This window comes from Mercenaria mercenaria, chromosome 16 (genome assembly GCF_021730395.1).
Source record: "Mercenaria mercenaria strain notata chromosome 16, MADL_Memer_1, whole genome shotgun sequence".
NCBI lineage: Eukaryota > Metazoa > Mollusca > Bivalvia > Venerida > Veneridae > Mercenaria > Mercenaria mercenaria.
Genome location: NC_069376.1, coordinates 53,826,531 through 53,845,421, shown reverse-complemented (window position 1 = coordinate 53,845,421; position 18,891 = coordinate 53,826,531). Strand labels below are relative to the sequence as shown.

The 18,891-nt window shown below is 36.5% G+C and overlaps 1 long non-coding RNA gene across 2 annotated transcripts in view; it reads left to right on the top strand.

Moving 5' to 3' along the window:
- LOC123540713 (uncharacterized) overlaps positions 1 to 15,009 on the top strand; it is a 31,029-nt gene extending 16,020 nt beyond the window's left edge. For both annotated transcript variants that reach the window (XR_008367892.1, XR_008367891.1), the window contains exons 4-5: positions 1,600 to 1,810; positions 10,978 to 15,009. This is a non-coding gene — a long non-coding RNA (uncharacterized LOC123540713). The remainder of the gene's footprint in view (positions 1 to 1,599; positions 1,811 to 10,977) is intronic.
- The last annotated feature ends 3,882 nt before the right edge of the window (positions 15,010 to 18,891 follow it).

Here is an 18,891-nt window from a genome sequence, read left to right as displayed (position 1 = left end):
CTCAGCGGGGCGTATGTTCCCTGTGACTATTTGATAAACGACATTGTGTCTGTAATCATTAGTCCTCCACCTCTGATTCATGTGGGGAAGTTGGCAGTTACTTGGGGAGAACAGGTTTGTACTGGTACAGAATCCAGGAACACTAGTTAGGTTAACTGCCCGCCGTTACATGACTGAAATACTGTTGAAAAACAGTGTTAAACCCAAAACGAACAAACATTTTAACGTATTTTTTTTTTTACTGGCAAAGCTCTAAATTCAGTGTCAAGCACTGAGAAAAGTCGAGCACGCTGTCTTACGGACAGCTCTCATTATATAAGCTTTATATAGAACTGTGAAGTGTCATACATATTATCACTTAGCCTGCTGGCCTCTGTGGCCGAGTGGTTAAGGTCGCTGACTTCAAATCACTTGCCCCTCATCGATGTGGGTTCAAGCCTCACTTGGGGCGTTGAATTCTTCATGTGAGGAAGCCATCCAGCTGGCTTACGGAAGGTCGGTGGTTCTACCCAGGTGCCCGCTCGTGATGAAATAATGCACGTAGGGGCACCTGGGGTCTTCCTCCACCATTAAAGCTGGCCTATATGACCTATCATGTGTCGGTGCGACATTAAATCCAACAAAAAAAAAAGTCAACCTGCTGGTGGCCATTGATTCTGCCTTTGTGACTGGTGTGGACCAAGATCAGCCTGCAGAATCTGTGCAGTCTGATCATGGTCTGCACTGTTTGCCATTCAGTCAGTAACTTTTAGGTAAGCACCCCTTTTAACAGTTAATGGTACTGTCCATATTGAAAGATAGACCTGTTCATTATAGAAATCTAGCAGGGTTAGGGTTAATGGAAGTAGTCTGGCAACATACATTACAAAAAGTACAGTACATTTTTTTTTGCCCGTTCATATTTACTTATCAAGTAGAAGCCAAATTTTTTACAAAATTTTTATAGGTATACAATAAATACAATTTCTAAGAACATGACCTGGTTATGAATCTTGCATGTCACTTTATTAATGATTTAATGTACACAAGTTTACCAATTTCAAATATATATTTTATTACATTTTACAATATTTTTAAAGTGTACTTACAGCAGCATGCCTTCAGATTTGGCTAAAAAATAATCTTTTTTCAAATTGAAGCTTGGTCATATTATGAACATTAGAATATGAATTTTTGTTTCTAAAATATTTTATAAGTTCCAAATCAAGAAAAAAATATGACAGCGCCGGGAATCGAACCCCGGACCGCTGCGGCAATAAAGACATTTTCCAGTTGTCGTAACCAGTAGCGCTATAGCTGAAGTAGTGAATAATGACTTCAAAATATAGATATTTATAATCGAGACAATTTACCTGGAGTAAAAGCGTGACAAACGCTTTTCGATTTTCATCATAAAAAGTAGTAAAAACAGCACATTCTCATGTGTTTCCGTAACATAAAGTTTGTCAGTAATTAAGTTTTAAAGCCTTCTTAAGAAATATAACATTTATTTCAAGATGTCTAAAAAAAATTATTTTTTGTTGTCGAATGATCTAGAGGCATGCTGCTTTAAAATACGGGACTAAAACCATGTATCAGTAAATATTGAAATTGTTTCAGAAAATAATTATAAAGAAAAATAGAGAAAGTGGGGACAGATGATGGTGGAAAATAGAAATATCACTCAATTAAGACCAGTAATTCGGCATCTGTTAGGTATTTGCTGAGGCTCACCTTGGAGGAATGAGTCCTGAACTTTCAAGATATGTCAGAGAAAAGCAGAGTTCAGGAGCTGCAGAAGATGTACCCATTATTCATAAAACCAGAATTTGTGAGTATCTTTATTATTCATTTAAGTTAATCCATAGTGATTTTTGTCGAGCCAGCTTACGGAAGTGAAGACATAGCCTGGTTAATTTGCATGCGTCATGCATCCGTCGGTTTGTGCATCCATCCTAATTTGTTTGTAGGGATCATAATTTTGACATGTATGGAGCAATTAGTTTATGATTGGCATGAATGTTATCCTCAGTGAGCCAGAGTGTTATGCGCAAACACCAGGTTCCTATCTCAAAAGTCAAGGTCAAACTTGGAGGTCAAAGGTCATTGTCAGATATTGACAGCTTGTGAGGACCATATCTTTGACATACATGGAGCAATCTGAATTATATTTGGCAGGAATGTTAATCTCAGTGAGACTCCGTCATGTACAAACCCCAGGTCCCTATCCCAAAAGTCAAGGTCACAGTTAGCAGTCAAACGTCATGTCAGATCTTAACAGCAGGTGGGCTCGACATGTTGCCCGTTGACATCTAGTTTTATTGTCGAGCCTGATTGCAGTGAGCTCGAGTTAGTCGTCACTTTTAGTGGGTCAGTGTATGTGAGTGTGTGCATGTGTCGGATTGTGGCCGGACCATAACTTTGACATGCGAAGGTCAAATTGAAGTTTGTCCGGAGCATTTCATCTTCATGCATAGTGGGATTTTGCTGTAACTTAATTGGCATGAATGTTCACCATTATGAGACGGAGTGTCATGCGCAAGAACCAGGTCCCTAGGTGTATGGTCCAGGTCACAGACAGCAAGTGGGCTCGACATTCTGTCCATGGGCATACTTTAATTTTTCATTAGCTCACCTTAGCACAAAGTTCTCAAGGGTGAACTTTTGTGGTCAGTGGTTGTCCGTCGTCCGTCAACACCTCCCAGTCTAAACCACCAGACCAATTTTAATGAAACTTCACAGGAATGCTCCTTGCACGATCCTCATTGAAAATGAATCAAAGAATTTAATTCCATACAGAACTCTGGTTGCTATGGCAGCTGAAAGGATAAACTTTAAAAATCTTCTTGTCCAAAACCACAGTAGCTAGGGCTTTGATATTTGGTTTGTGGCATCATCTAATGGTCCTCTACCAAGTTTGTTCAAAATACCCCCCTAGGGTCAAATATGGCCCTGCCCTGGGGAGGACACATGGTTTACATAGATTTATATAGGGAAAAACTTTGAAAATCTTCTTGTTCAAAACCACTAGGCCTAGGGCTTTGATATTTGGTATGTAACATTATCTAGTGGTCCTCTGCCAAGATTGTTCAAATTATCTCACTAGGATCAAATATGGCCCCGCCCCAGGGGTCACATGGTATATATTGACTTAAATAGGAAAAAAACTTTGAAAATCTTATTGTCAAAAACCACAGGGCATACTGGGCTTTGATATTAGGTATGTGACATCATCTAGTAGTCCTCTACCAAGATTGTTCCAATTATGCCTCTGGGTTGAAAATGGGCCCGGCCCTGGGGGTCTCAAGTTTTACATAGAAATGTATAGGAAATTTTTTTAAAAATCTTGTCTTAAACGACAAGACATAGAATATGTAGGCCAAGACCCATAACTCTAGCATTTTGTGAGAATTATGGCCCTTTTTGTACTTGGAAAATATGATTTTCTTGGTTAAACTTTTTGTTTAGGTCCATTTTTTCCCCAAAACTGTGAGAGCTACAGCTTTGAAACTTTGCACACTTAATAAGTTTACCTGCATTTTTTCAGAATTATTGCCCTTTTTATTATACTTAGAAAATTTGAATTTCCTGAATAAAATTTTTATGTCCACTGCTTGAATACTGTAAGGACACTAGCTTTTAAACTTTGCAGACTAATGTTTATCATCACTAGATGAGTTAATAATATAATGTAGGCCAAGATTGTAAGCCTGATTTACATTTTATCTGAATTATGGCCCTTTTTGTACTTAGAAAATTTGAATTTCTTTTTTTTTAAAGGCACTGACCTCCAGATCTGGCTAAATGTAATCTTTCTTTCAAATTAAAGTTTGGTCATATTATGAACATTAGAATATGAGTTTTTGTTTCTAAAGTATTTTTAAAATTCCAAATCAAGGAAAAAAGATGACACATCAGAAGTCAAACCCCGGACCCCTGTGGCAATAAAGACATATTTCCGTTGTCATAACCAATAGCCCTATAGTGGAAATAGTGAATTACCGTAGATACCCATGTATAATGCGCAGTTTTTTTACCCCTGGGACCACCCCCGAATCATGGGTGCGCATAATACACAGGTATAGACAATTTTCCAACTTCAAATCACATGGTATATATTGACTTAAATAGGAAAAAAACTTTGAAAATCTTATTGTCAAAAACCACAGGGCATACTGGGCTTTGATATTAGGTATGTGACATCATCTAGTAGTCCTCTACCAAGATTGTTCCAATTATGCCTCTGGGTTGAAAATGGGCCCGGCCCTGGGGGTCTCAAGTTTTACATAGAAATGTATAGGAAATTTTTTTAAAAATCTTGTCTTAAACGACAAGACATAGGACGTTGATATTTGGTATGTGACATTGCCTGGTGGTCCTCTACCAAGATTGTTCAAATTATTACCCTGGGGTGAAAAGAGGCACCACCCCGGGGGTCCCAATTTTGTATAGACTTAAATAGAAAAAAAACTCTAAAAATCTCTTCTGAAACCACAAGACCTAGGCCTTTGATATTTGGTATGTAGCATTGCCTTATTGTCCTCAAATATCAAATAGCGGCTAAACTAAATATACTTTTTGCTGGAACTGCCAGATTCAGCTAAATTTAAACAGTGTATCTCAGTAAAATCTAGTTTAAGTTCAAGAACGGCCATGGGTTTAGACAAATATTTTCATAATAATGGCCCCGGAATCAAAGTTAATGGACAGTGTGTATTCTATAACTAGAGTATTATTTTAAGCTTTCTGATTTTTGATAAAAATCTACCAGGTATTGTTATCACTTGATCTTCATGCAGCTTCAGTGTTTATTACAATTTCTGTTTAGGTCATTAGTAGAATATGTAGGCCAAGACCCATAACTCTAAAAAGCATTTTGTGAGAATTATGGCCCTTTTTGTACTTGGAAAATATGATTTTCTTGGTTAAACTTTTTGTTTAGGTCCATTTTTTCCCCAAAACTGTGAGAGCTACAGCTTTGAAACTTTGCACACTTAATAAGTTTACCTGCATTTTTTCAGAATTATTGCCCTTTTTATTATACTTAGAAAATTTGAATTTCCTGAATAAAATTTTTATGTCCACTGCTTGAATACTGTAAGGACACTAGCTTTTAAACTTTGCAGACTAATGTTTATCATCACTAGATGAGTTAATAATATAATGTAGGCCAAGATTGTAAGCCTGATTTACATTTTATCTGAATTATGGCCCTTTTTGTACTTAGAAAATTTGAATTTCTTTTTTTTTAAAGGCACTGACCTCCAGATCTGGCTTAAAGTAATCTTTCTTTCAAATTAAAGTTTGGTCATATTATGAACATTAGAATATGAGTTTTTGTTTCTAAAGTATTTTTAAAATTCCAAATCAAGGAAAAAAGATGACACATCAGAAGTCAAACCCCGGACCCCTGTGGCAATAAAGACATATTTCCGTTGTCATAACCAATAGCCCTATAGTGGAAATAGTGAATTACCGTAGATACCCATGTATAATGCGCAGTTTTTTTACCCCTGGGACCACCCCCGAATCATGGGTGCGCATAATACACAGGTATAGACAATTTTCCAACTTCAAAACAAGTTTGTTACCGATGTTCGCCATTTTTGTAAAGGGAAACTACTCCCCGCGCTTACTGTCACCGTTAAAATCTAAGACTGCCGTTACGTTCCGTAAAAGATCGAATGGTTTATTTTTCTTTCAAACAAAATTAATTTCATATAAATTTAAAAGTATTTTGATGAAAGAAATGTTAATAAATCACAAAAATTATGATACTAATTAAAGATCGAGAATTATCGTCAACCGAGATCAAACTGTGAACAACATAATTGACACGAGGTGACACGTTAATTGCCGGTAATTACTGGCTATTTGATCATGACAAAAAGACTATCACACCTTTTGTTATCAGTTTGAATTGAGAAGCTCATGTCATTTTGAAAGATACCATTCTGAAATATTGAATCAGCTGCTATTTAGTTATTCAAAATAGTCAATTAAAAAAGGTAAAACAACAAATACAACAATATTTTACTGGTTTTATTTTCGAGAAAACAAAAATCGATAGTACCTTAGACCGATGCTGCTCTCCGCCGCGGAGATAAAATTTATTACCGGTGTCGATGTAAACTCTACTTTCGTTTTCCATCCATCTCAAAATTGACCAAAAATGTTTTTTTCCCAGGATTTTGGGCTAAAATCGGGGGTGCGCATTATACACGGGTGCGCATTATACATGGGTATCTATGGTATAACTTTAAAATATAGATATTTATAATTTAGACAGTTTACCTGGATAAAAGCATTACAAACTTTATTCAAATTTCATCATAAAAAGTAGTAAAAACAGCAAATTCTCATGCGTTTCCGTAACATATAGTTTGTCAGTAATCAATTTTTAAAGCCTATTTAAGAAATATAGCAGTTATTTCCAGACATCTTAAAAAAATTCTTTTGTTGTCGAATGATTTGGAGGCCAGTCCATTTAAGTCCACTTTTCTTGAATTTTATCAGAGCTATAGCTTTGAAACATTGTACACTTGCTTATTATCATGAGATTAGTATGTAGGTCAATAACCATTACTCTCTTTTGCATTTAATCAGAATAATGGACCTTTTTAATTTAGAAAATCGGTATTGGTTGCTTTTTAAGTTCACTTAAAACTTCAAACATTTTTAGCTCACATGTCACAAAGTGACAGTGTGAGCTTTTGTGATCGCGCAGCGTCCGTCGTCCGTGCGTGCGTCCGTGCGTAAACTTTTGCTTGTGACCTCTCTAGAGGTCACATTTTTCATGGGATCTTTATGAAAGTTGGTCAGAATGTTCATCTTGATGATATCTAGGTCAAGTTTGAAACTGGGTCACGTGCGGTCAAAAACAAGGTCAGTAGGTCTAAAAATAGAAAAACCTTGTGACCTCTCTAGAGGCCATATTTTTCACAAGATCTTCATGAAAATTGGTCTGAATGTTCACCTTGATGATATCTAGGTCAAGTTTGAAACTGGGTCATGTGCCTTCAAAAACTAGGTCAGTAGGTCAAATAATAGAAAAACCTTGTGACCTCTCTAGAGGCCATATTTTTCATGGGATCTGTATGAAAGTTGGTCTGAATGTTCATCTTGATGATATCTAGGTCAAGTTCGAAACTGGGTCAGCTGCGGTCAAAAACTAGGTCATTAGGTCTAAAAATAGAAAAACATTGTGACCTCTCTAGAGGTCATACTTTTGAATGGATCTTCATGAAAATTGGTCAGAATGTTCACCTTGATGATATCTAGGTCAGGTTCGAAACTGGGTCACGTGCCGTCAATAACTAGGTCAGTAGGTCAAATAATAAAAAAACTTCATGACCTCTCTAGAGGCCATATTTTTCATGGGATCTGTAAGAAGGTTGGTCTGATTGTTCACCTTGATGATATCTAGGCAAAGTTCGAAACTGGGTCAACTGTGGTTAAAAAACTAGGTCAGTAGGTCTAAAAATAGAAAAACCTTGTGACCTCTCTAGAAGCCATATTTTTCACAAGATCTTCATGAAAATTGGTCTGAATGTTCACCTTGATGATATCTAAGCCAAGTTTGAAACTGGGTCATGTGCCTTCAAAAACTAGGTCAGTAGGTCAAATAATAGAAAAACCTTGTGACCTCTCTAGAGGCCATATTTTTCATGGGATCTGTATGAAAGTTGGTCTGAATGTTCATCTTGATGATATCTAGGTCAAATTTGAAACTGGGTCAGCTGCGGTCAAAAACTAGGTCATTAGGTCTAAAAATAGAAAAACCTTGTGACCTGTCTAGAGGCCATACTTGTGAATGGATCTTCATGAAAATTGGTCAGAATGTTCACCTTGATGATATCTAGGTCAAGTTTGAAACTGGGTCACATGCCATCAATAACTAGGTCAGTAGGTCAAATAATGAAAAAACCTTGTGACCTCTCTAGAGGCCATATTTTTCATGGGATCTATATGATGGTTGGTCTGAATGTTCATCTTTATGATATCTAGGTCAGGTTCAAAACTGGGTCACATGAGCTCAAAAACTAGGTCACTATGTCAAAAAATAGAAAAAAAACGACGTCATACTCGGTTCAAAACTGGGTCATGTTGGGACAGGCGAGCGATTCAGGACCATCATGGTCCTCTTGTTAGCTAAACTATTCGAAGAATAAGTAGAGCTATCCTACTCACCACGGCGTCGGCGTTGAGATAAAGCTTTGAAACTTTCAACTCTTGTTTACCATCACCATGGCCAGTTATAGGCAAGAGCACATAACTCCATCAAGGATTTTGGCTGAATTATGGCCCCTTTTGACTTAGAAATCATGGTTAAATTTTTTCGTACCAGGTCATATTTTGACAAAGTCTTCTAAGATAAAGCTTTGAAACTTTTAACACTTGTTTACCATCACCATGGCCAGTTATAGGCAAGAGCACATAACTCCATCAAGGATTTTGGCTGAATTATGGCCCCTTTCGACTTAGAAATCTTGGTTAAGTTTTTCGTACCAGTTCGTATCTTGACAAAGTCTTTTGAGATAAAGCTTTGAAACTTTCAACACTTGTTTATCATCACCATGTCCAGTTATAGGCAAGAGCACATAACTCCATCGAGGATTTTGGCTGAATTATGGCCCTTTTTGACTGAGAAATCTGGGTTAATATTTCGTACCAGTCCACATTTTGACAGTATTTTGAGATTAAAAGCTTTGAAACTTTCAACACCTGTTTACCATCACATGGCCAGTTATAGGCAAGAGTACATAACTTCATCAAACCGCCTCTGTAGCCCAGTGGTAGAGCGTCCGCTTCGAGTGCGGGAGGTCGTGGGTTCGATCCCCGGCCGCGTCATACCAAAGACGTAAAAAAATGGTACTAGTAGCTTCTTCGTTTGGCGCTCAGCATTAAGAGGATAGTGCTAGGACTGGTCAGCCCGGTGTCAGTATAATGTGACTGGGTGGGGTATCATGCCACGTGTCTACGGCGTGATATTCCAGTGAGGCAGCACTATAAAGTTGGGCATTGTGCTCACTGCTACAAGTAGACACCGTCGTTTATATGACTGAAAAACTGTTGAAAAAGACGTTAAACCCGAACACACACACACACATAACTTCATCAAGGAAGTTTTGGCTGAATTATGGCCCCGTTTGACTTATAAATCTTGGTTAAGTTTTCCGTACTAGTTCATATTTTTTGTAAAGTGTTTGACATATGGCTTTGAAACTTTTATCACTTGTTTAGTATAATAGTCTCTATCTGTAGGAAAGAGTACATAACTCTGTCATCTATTTTGGCTGAATTATGGCCCTTTTTGGACTTTGAAATTGGTTCTGTTTTCATACAAGTCCACGTTTTGTCAAAATTATTTGACATATGGCTTTTAAACTTTGAACACTTGTTTATCATTATGATTTCCATCTATAGGCAAGAGTACATAACTATTTTGACTGAATTATAGCCCTTTTTAGCTCATCTGATTTTTTGAAAAAAAATGATGAGTTATTGTCATCACTTGAGCGGTTGTCGGCGTCGGCGTCGGCGTCTGCGTCGGCGTTGCCTGGTTAAGTTTTATGTTTAGGTCAGCTTTTCTCCTAAACTATCAAAGCTATTGCTTTGAAAGTTGGAATACTTGTTCACCATCATAAGCTGACCCTGTATAGCAAGAAACATAACTCCATCTTGCTTTTTGCAAGATTTATGGCCCCTTTTGTACTTAGAAAATATCAGATTTCTTGGTTAAGTTTTATGTTTAGGTCAACTTTTCTCCCAAACTGTCAAAGCTATTGCTTTGAAACTTGGAATACTTGTTCACCATCATAAGCTGACCCTGTACAGCAAGAAACATAACTCCATCTTGCTTTTTGCAAGATTTATTGCCCCTTTTGGACTTAGAAAATCAGTTTTCTTGGTTAAGTTTTATGTTTAGGTCAGCTTTTATCCTAAACTATCAAAGCTATTGCTTTAAAACTTGCAACACTTGTTCACCATCATAAGTTGACCCTGTACAGCAAGAAACATAACTCCATCCTGCTTTTTGCAAGATTTATGGCCCCTTTTGGACTTAGAAAATATCAGATTTCTTGGTTAAGTTTTATGTTTAGGTCAACTTTTTCTCTTAAACTATCAAAGCTATTGCTTTGAAACTTGCAACACTTGTTCACCATCATAAGCTGACCCTGTACAGCAAGCAGCGTAACTCCATCCTGATTTTTGCAATAATTATTGCCCCTTTTGGACTTAGAAAATCATTTTCTTGGTTGAGTATTATGTTTAAGTCAACTTTTCTCATAAACTATCAAAGCTATTGCTTTAAAACTTGCAACAGTTTTTCACCATCATAAGTGGACACTGTACATCAAGAAACATAACTCTATCCTGCTTTTTGCAAGAATGATGGCCGTTTTTAGACTTAGAAAATCATGGGTAGGACAATATTTCTATTACACAAAAAAAATCAGATGAGCGTCAGCACCCGCAAGGCGGTGCTCTTGTTGGACTTTAAAATTGGTTCATAAATTGCCATTTAGTGCAAGACTTATCGAAATCAAAGAAATACAGGAACATTGTTTGTCTAATCTATTTATTTCTTTTGTCTGAATATCTGTGGAAATATTTTGACCACATTCTTCAATCAATTCTTCGAATAGTCGAGCGCGCTGTCATCAGACAGCTCTTGTTTTATATCGGTTAAGATCAAAAACCATACCTCTTTTCATACTGTCAAACACCTGCAGATGAGCGATGACACCCACAGTGCTCTATTTCTTTGATGTCAACCATACTTGATAAAAGAAAAAGATGCATATCTATAAAAGCCGAGACTTGTTCAGTAACCCGCCGTTTGAGAGCAGTATCTCCAGAATGGTGTTGCTTGAATCAGGCAAAAATTGGTTAAACAAATACATGTGAGAATTACATCCCTTTGAACAAATTTAATCTGTGATTATTACTGCAAGATTTGTGTTGTTTTGTGATAGTTTGCCACTCCTGTTACAGATTGATGGCACTGGGGGACTAAGCTCAGGAGCGTAAAGGCCTAGCAGCCAGGACATTCTGGACAATGACTCAGAAAATAGGAGACAAAATGGCAGAGTGTTGCAAAATGCTCCCCGGCTGGCTGAACTGAGGTCATACTGTCATGGAGGTGTACATGGATTCCTGCTGTTCAACAGATGTTGCAAGACCTTATCCACGACAACACTAAACAAGGCTGCAAGGTCATACAAGTCATTCATAGAAGCTATGCCTGAGGAAAATATATTGTATAACCAGAAATTTTTGCTATCTTCCCAGTAAGTGTCACAGAAATAAACATTTTTTGACAGGACATTAGTGGTTCAATATTGAAATGAAAATGAAAAGAAAATATTTAAAAACTTGAGGAAATCTTTTTATGCTACTACATGCAGAGAATAGAAAATAAAAAGACTTTTTACCTCACCTGTCACAAAGTGACAGGGCAAGCTTTTGAGATCACCTATCGTCTGTCCATATAGCTCTGTTCAGTTTTATTTCCGAGAGTAAACATATAGCTCTGTTCAGTTTAATTTTTGAGTGGGTAAATATAGCTCTGTTCAGTTTCATTTCCGAGAGTGTAAATATAGCTCTGTTCAGTTTTATTTCCGAGTGTGTAAATGTAGCTCTGTTCAGGTTTATTTCTGAGTGTGTAAATATAGCTCTGTTCAGTTTTATCTCTGAGAGTATACATATAGCTCTGTTCAGCTTTGTTTCTGAGTGTGTAAATGTACTAGCCCTGTTCAGTTTCATTTCCGAGAGTGTAAATATAGCTCTGTTCAGTTTTTTTTCCGAGTGTGTAAATGTAGCTCTGTTCAGTTTTGTTTCTAAGTGTGTAAATGTAGCTCTGTTCAATTTTATTTTCGAGAGTGTAAATATAGCTCTGTTCAGTTTTATTTCTGAGAGTGTACAGTCAAGACTGCCTTAGTGACTCCCTGAATTTAAAGATCCACCACGATCTAGTGACCTACCTTTTTCACTCAAAGAAAGTTCATGTAAATCATTCTTGAAATACAGGTAATATACAGTTAAAATACAAGTTTTCAGGTGGACAATTTAGGCCATTCATGAATAAATGTTTTGACAACTTCATCTGCAAACTTTTTCAGTCAATCCTTTTCAGCATTGTTTCAAAAACATAGATGAATAACTATATTACACTGTAGAAAACAAAATGCGATTGAAATTTCACTAGATACACTAATTTCTGTACATATTGCTACAGTTATTCAATAAAATGTTGACATTACACATGTTGTCTTGGCCTAATATATGTCACTGCCAATTTGTAGTTAGATACTAGTTATTTCTCCTTTTCTTCATGCAAAGCATGTATAATTAACATCATGGAAACACAAAAGAAAACAGTTATTTTGTGGTGCCTCTTTATTGACTCCCTGTCTTATGTGACCATGATCAAGTCCGCTCGATGTAAAATGCTATAAAATGAGTCCCTCTCTAACGTGAAAAGCGACCTTCATTTTTCGGTCAAATTTGCTTCAATTAGTCTTTTTAAGTGACTTTACCTGTACCGGTTTGCCGATTTTCAGGCCGAATTCAACCGCACTGGGTTGGTTTAAATAAAATTCAGAAATTAAAAAGTCCATCACAAAATAGTTTTAAAAGTTTGATTTCGACCTGGCAATTCAGTTTGTCTAATGAGCAGCTAATTATGTCATTGATAGTGTCAAACGATCTCATAATCACCTATTGTGTACAAAGACAATAGACCAAGTTGTATTCAATTAGTGATAAGTTTACACATCAGTATGTTTGGGTACCCCAAGGGCCCAGAATGGGTGATCTTTCAGGCCTGTATTTGTAAATGGGTGGGGTATTGGAGGACCGTTTGTGACTGTATCAAGTGACTCCCTGCCATATGCGACTTTATTAGTCCCCTACTGGTTCAAAACCCAGTTTCAGGGACTATAGGAATGCGCTTTACCATCCGTCTCTCATTCCGTCCTAAATCCGTCCATCCGCAATTGTGTCCGGTCCATAATTTTGTCATTCATGAAGGGATTTTAATATTACTTGGCACAAATGTTTCCCATGATGAGGTGACATGTCATGCGCAAAACCCGGACCCCTAGCTCAAAGGTCAAGGTCACAATTGGAGGTCAAACGTCGAAAGGGCTTTTTCCTGTCCGGTCCATAACTCTCCCATCTATGAAGGGATTTAAATATCGGCACAAATGTACTTCATAATAAGACGATGTGTCATGCACAACTTTCAGAACCCTAGCTCAAAGGTCAAGGTCACACTTAGCAGTAAAATGTTAACATGGCATGAACAGGGTCTGTTTTGTGTCCGGTCCATAACTCTGTCATTCATTAAGGGATTTTAATGTCACTTGGCACATATGTTCCCCGGACCCCTTGCTCAAGGTCAAGGTCACAATTGGGGGTCAAATATCAATGGATTTTTTCCTGTCTGGTCCATAACTCTGCCATCCATGAAGGGATTTTGATATTATTTGGCACAAATGTTTCCCATGATGAGACATGTCATGCGCAAAACCCGGACCCCTAGCTCAAAGGTCAAGGTCACAATTGGAGGTCAAAGGTCAATTTTTTTTCCCCTGTCCGGTCCAGAACTCTTGTCATCCATCAAGGGATTACAATATTACTTGGCATAAATGTTTCCATTGATGAGACGATGTGTCATGCATAACACCCAGGATCCTAGCTTAGAGGTCAAGGTCACACTGAGATCAAAGGTCAATAGGATTTTTTTCCTGTCCACTCTATAACTTTGTCATGCAAAACAGGATTTGAACATCAGTTGGCACAAATATTCCCCTGGATGAGACATGTCGTGCACAAAACCCGTGCCCTAGGTCTAAGGTCAAGGTGATACTTGGAGGTAAAAAGTCAAATTCAAGAATGACTTTGTCCGGAGCATTTCTTCTTTATGCATTGAGGGATTTTGATGTAACTTGGCACAAATGTTCACAACCATGAGACGGATTGTCATGCGCAAGAACCGGGTCCCTAGGTCTAAGGTCAAGGTCATATATAGAGGTCAAAGGTCAAATTCAAGAATGACTGACCGGAGCATTTCTTCTTCATGCATGCAGGGATTTTGATGTAATTTGGCACAAATGTTCACCACCATGAGGCACCACCCTTGTTTTTAGAATTACATCCCTTTGTTGTTACTATAAATAGATTATATTGTAACTTTTTTATTACTGGCCGTAGGGAAAAATCAAGACCACTTTCCTGTGGTCCAACATGCATGTTACATCCAATATATATATATTATAATTTTTTTTTTTTTTAGGATTAATTTCCCATTGTTGTTCATATAAATAACTTATATGATAACTTTTTTATAATCGGCCAAAAAGAATTCCATATGAAAACAACTAGGTTTTTATATAATTATGCAAATTTTAATCCAAGTGTTTTGTTATAACATTTGTATATGTAGTACAATATTGTTTATACATCATTGACAGATATCAGAGCTTTGTTTTACTGCAGTAAAGAAAATTAGGTGCCTTCCAGTAGGGGACTTTGTATTGCATGGCAATACTTCATTCACTTGTTTCATCTGCCCCATTGAAGGTCACATATGACGGGCTTGACTGTATATAGTTTTTGGATGTGTACATGTATATGTTCAGTTGCAAGAAAGAAAATATTCAGCATTTACTATAGTTCATGTGTGGCCGAGTTGTAACGGTCCATGACATTGGAACAGGTACCCTTTCTTTCAGATGGATGCAGAACCATTTGAAGTATATAATTATGTACAATTCTTTCATGTGAGGAAGTCATTCACCTGGCTTACAAAAGTTGGATGGTTCTACCCAGGTCTTCTTTATACACCCGTAAAAAGTTGAAATGCCACTATTTTGTTGTTTTGCAGGTTGAAACATTCAACAAGACAAATCAGATGTACTTCATACTTGTTATATAACTTTATGCTGTTGTGATGAAAATGTTGCATTGTTTTTATGTGTTATGTCTATTATGATAGCAGTAAGTAAACTTTTTAAACATTAATTGATAGTTTGTCTTATTTATTACTATATTTGTATATTATAGTTGAGTAACAGTCTTTAAAAGTGAGCTTCTTATACCAGTCCATCTATGTTACTACACTGATTTCCCCAAATCAAAACTTGAAAACTAGCCTAATTGGCCCTTGCTACTTTTAAATATTAAATGGAAAATCAAAATATATTTGACTGAAGTAATTCATTTACTTCAGTAATACTTAAAGTATTCCTAATGTTCTTACTTGGTATATCTTGTTTGATTTTTAGCCCGACTGTTTGAAGAATAGTCTAGGTATTCTACTCACCCTGGCGTTGCTGTCGGCATCGGCGTCGCACCTTGGTTAAAGTTTTGCATGCAAGTTACTTTCTGCAGAATAAATGCAGATATTAATTAAATTGAAACTTCACATGTGCCTTTGGGGTTATAAAACTAGTTGATAGCATCAAGTCCCATAACTCTGACTTGCATTTTGGTCAAATTATGTCCCCTCTTGTACATAAAACTTCCAGTTTAAGTTTTGCATGCATTTAGGATAACATTTCCCTGCTTCTATGACAATAATTCAAATAGTCAAGCATTGGCTGTCTTACGAACAGCTCTTGTTTTATCAGCTGTTTAATGGAAAGCAATCTTGCCAAAAACAGCAACATCTTGATGAGGTCAACTTTCTTAATGTCATTTTTCGTCAACTGTGGATATTCTGAAAAGAGTTTATTGACAAAAAGAATACCATGTGAAGAATCAAAATATTAAATTTCAAGTGCTATATCAGTCAGTTAATGCAAAAATACATTTAACTTATGACTTTCTGTCATTTCTTTTCTCTGGAAAACAATTCATTGGTGTATAAAGTCTGTATGTAGATGATATACATGGTGTAGAAAAAGACAATCAATACTACAGTTACACCCTTTCACCTGCTCCGGTTGCTAGAAATTTGACAGTGAAAAGGTTCTGTTTGGCAAATATGTCCTTTAATAATGCTATGTCTGGACTTCAGTTAGCTGACTCCCAACAATAATCCAGTCTGACTAAAGTACATCTCCTATTACGGTACGCATAGGATCTGAGAACGACCTATTCATAGCCTCGTTCTGATGGACGACCCTTTCGCTAGCCAATCAGAGCTTAACTTACAACATTTTGCAAATTTGCAAAAAAACAAAAAAACAAAAACCACAAATTTGGGGACATTCATTATGTCCAACAAGTATGTGAGGGGCATACAGTGTTGCTGCTGTCCGTACATCCGTCCTTCCGTACTTTCTGAAATCTTGTGTGTCTAACCCCTCGAACACTATTAGCCTGATTTGCTTCAAACTTTAAATTCCACATGAACAAGCTTGATGTATTCTAAGTTGCTCAGAGGCACAACCTTATCTGAATACAACTTGCTTTAAACTTTTAGTTGAACATCTTGTATGTGAAGATGGTATGTACTAAAAACTTAGCAATTTCGAGGATGGCAAAGTATGTGGGGGTATCAATGTCCTATGAACACAATTCTAGTTTATTAAATAAAATGCAAACAAGTGATAAACATCATGTGTAAAGGTTTTCTAAAAAGTCCTAAAAACATGTATAATAATATGTAATTCTAAATGAAAATTTCATGAACATTTTCGTTTAAGCATGGCAATATTGGCTTCACATCAACATATAATTTGGTGCCATACTGGTGCTGATAAAGAGTTGTACCATATTCAATTTATTTTAAAATATTTATTTGATTCATCTATGACCTAGACTTGCAAATGTGAAAAAAATGATATTCATAGAGCAAAACATGCGTTTATATTGTGCTTTACCAGGTACATCTTGAAAAATGTACAGTTCTAAATGCTGTATTAGGCACATTTGTTTGTAATTATTGTATAAGGGAAGATGGTCTTTTTTAAAAGAACCCACAGGTTAAACAGTGCACAATTCTAGCCACCATGTCGACTACCTGCCATAATTTGACCACAATTTTTCAAATTTGAAATTCTTAATGATATGGTCTGCTTTCAATTTAAATGATTCATTTAAATATTCAGTAATGAAAAAGACAAGGTAGTCCTGACGGAACTGGTACATCACAATAAAAGGGTTTTGGGTGGTCTGAGATGTAGCTACCTCTTTCTATAGACTGTCTTTTAAGAAAGGGGTTACTATGTTATGTGTTGTAACAAGTAGCTAGGTCATTCATCTTAGGGTCAAAGTTCATGATTTGGGGTAGATTCTAATTTTCCATTCTTTTATTACCTACCTTGATGCTCTTCATTTAGGAAAGTTCAAAGAACTTCTAAACTCATTTTCTTAAAATCAGCTGTTGTCTGTTTTTGTACTTTGACTTTGCAAGAATTCAGTATTTAATCACAATGACAGCAAGAATGTTAAAAACTTTATGCTAAATGGAAATGAGATACTTCAAAATGTCTCTTCAAATTAAATCCACTTTGAAATTTGCTGAATAGTGAATCTGTTTGGCAAAAATGAAAGTGAAAACTGGGCCAAGAAATGTCAAAAATTTAACTGTACTGTATCTCTAATACGTATACTGTAGTTAAAATTAGCTATAAAACTGCAAAATATGTCAAAATCAAATGCAAAATGTTCATTATCATATCAAAATGGTTTTAAGATGAAAGAAAATTACACAAGACCGAAATTTTTGCTGTTGCAATAAGTTCAGCAATTTTTTATAATAAATCATAGAAGAAATTGTATCACTTGTGAAATCTAAATCACTGTTACTTATGACTAATTCACACAAATTGGCAAATGTATTGGCTTAAACTGACCCTGTTTCAAATAATGTTTGTCACCTATCCATGGATATTTTACACTGAATCATAAATGGACTCCATGATCTCAAAGAACCAGAAATTAATTCAAAGTACAAAAATGTATGTCCAGTAGAACATTGCTACAAAAATTGTGCCCTTTGTAATATAAGAGGTTTGAATCCATGTTACCATAATAGTTTTGAATCCAGTGGAAAGCAGCATATATCTAAACACCACTGAACCCAGAACACTTCCTTTTGGAGCCCCTCAATTGGTTTTCAGATGCCTTTCAACCAATCTGAATAAAGTACATCTCCTAATACGCTACGCTTAGGATCTGAGAACGAGCTATTGATAGCCTTGTTCTGATGACCCTTTCGCTAGCCAATCAGAGCTTAACTTACAACATTTTGCAAATCTATAGTTAGCCTTGATATCTAGCTCAACTATTCGAAGAATAGGGGAGCTATCCTACTCGCTCCGGCGTCTGCATTAGCGTGAGCGTCACAAATGTTAAAGTTTGCGTACTACCCCAAGTATTTTCAAAGTCCATTGAGATATTGCTTTCATATTTTGCATACTTGTTTACCATCATGACCCCAGTCTGTAAACAGGAGCAGACAACTCTACCAAGCATTTTGACTGAATTATGGCCCCTTTTCGACTTAGAATAAATGTTAAAGGTTGCATACCACCCCAAGTATTTTCAAAGTCCATTGAGATATTGCTTTGATATTTTGCATACTTGTTTACCATCATGACCCGAGTCTGCAAAAAGGAGGAGGCAACTCTATGAAGCATTTTGACTGAATTATGGCTCCTTTTCGACTTAGAATGAATGTTAAAGTTTGCGTACCACCCCAAATATTTTCAAAGTCTATTGAGATATTGCTTTCATATTTTGCATACTTGTTTACCATCATGACCCCAGTCTGTAAAAAGGAGGAGGCAACTCTATCAAGCATTTTGACTGAATTATGACCCCTTTGCGACTAAGGATATGCTTATTGTAATTTTAAAGTTTGCATACCACCCCAAATATTTTCAAAGTCCATTGAGATATTGCTTTCATACTTTGCATACTTGTTTACCATCATGACCCCAGTCTGTAAAAAGG